The sequence below is a fragment of the Buceros rhinoceros genome, unplaced genomic scaffold (assembly GCF_000710305.1).
Source record: "Buceros rhinoceros silvestris isolate BGI_N320 unplaced genomic scaffold, ASM71030v1 scaffold2341, whole genome shotgun sequence".
In the NCBI taxonomy this organism is placed as follows: domain Eukaryota; kingdom Metazoa; phylum Chordata; class Aves; order Bucerotiformes; family Bucerotidae; genus Buceros; species Buceros rhinoceros.
The window spans coordinates 21,915-22,309 of record NW_010394619.1 but is presented as its reverse complement, the minus strand read 5'-3'; the positions used below and the strand labels follow the sequence as shown (position 1 = coordinate 22,309).

The 395-nt window shown below is 44.3% G+C and overlaps 1 protein-coding gene across 2 annotated transcripts in view; it reads right to left on the bottom strand.

Moving 5' to 3' along the window:
* LOC104501455 (plasma membrane calcium-transporting ATPase 4-like) overlaps positions 1 to 395 on the bottom strand; it is a 26,236-nt gene that overhangs the window by 8,981 nt on the left and 16,860 nt on the right. The gene's annotated exons all lie outside the window — the stretch shown is intronic.

The following is a 395-nucleotide window of genomic DNA, read 5'->3' as shown; positions in this document are numbered from 1 at the left end:
CCCTTTTTTCCTTCAAAGCCCTGAAAAGCTGCTTTCCTGGCTAAGACTGTCTGCACCCAGTGAGCTCTACAGCAAAAAAATCCTCTCCTTATCACCCCTCTGCTTCCCAGCCATTATTAAATACACTCTGTCCTGGCCAACGTGAGGTCACCAAGTGACAGCGGAGTGTTGGTGTATTTTTCTAACAGAAATTAGAACTATGAGAAACAGATGAAACCTTCTCTGGGAACACAGCAGCCAAACCCAGCTGCAGTATTATCGTGTGGGAAATTATATCTCTAACTAGCCTTGTTTGATTAACTCTAACCAAAACAGTAACCATGTGGGGGCTAACCCCTTTCTTCCAGTTATAGTGCTTTAAGAGATGCATGCTGTCTGTGTGACAGAGACGCTAT